Genomic DNA, 341 nt, shown 5'->3' on the forward strand with positions numbered 1-341 from the left:
TTCATACATCTGCTTTCTACACTGATGAACTGAGGAATTTTAACAATTCGAAGTCGCATGCTATCAACATTTGTTAATTCTATACAGCTTGATTAGGAATTTTTTTTTTTAAATGTCAGCCTTTAAAATTTAGCTTTACACATTCACAATTTAGTAGCGGCTTGTACAAATTAATTTTTTATTTCCAACAATATCCATTATCAAACTATTTTATAATAATTTATAAAACATTAATAAACATTTTTTCAGTTGAATATTAAAAATCTACTGATATTTAGATTTATAGCTGACAACGTTGCCTCGATGTCATCATCTGTCTTGTCAATCTTGTCATTGTCAAA

The sequence above is a fragment of the Sitophilus oryzae genome, unplaced genomic scaffold (genome assembly GCF_002938485.1).
Source record: "Sitophilus oryzae breed Bouriz unplaced genomic scaffold, Soryzae_2.0 scaffold_801_pilon_pilon, whole genome shotgun sequence".
In the NCBI taxonomy this organism is placed as follows: Eukaryota; Metazoa; Arthropoda; class Insecta; order Coleoptera; family Curculionidae; genus Sitophilus; species Sitophilus oryzae.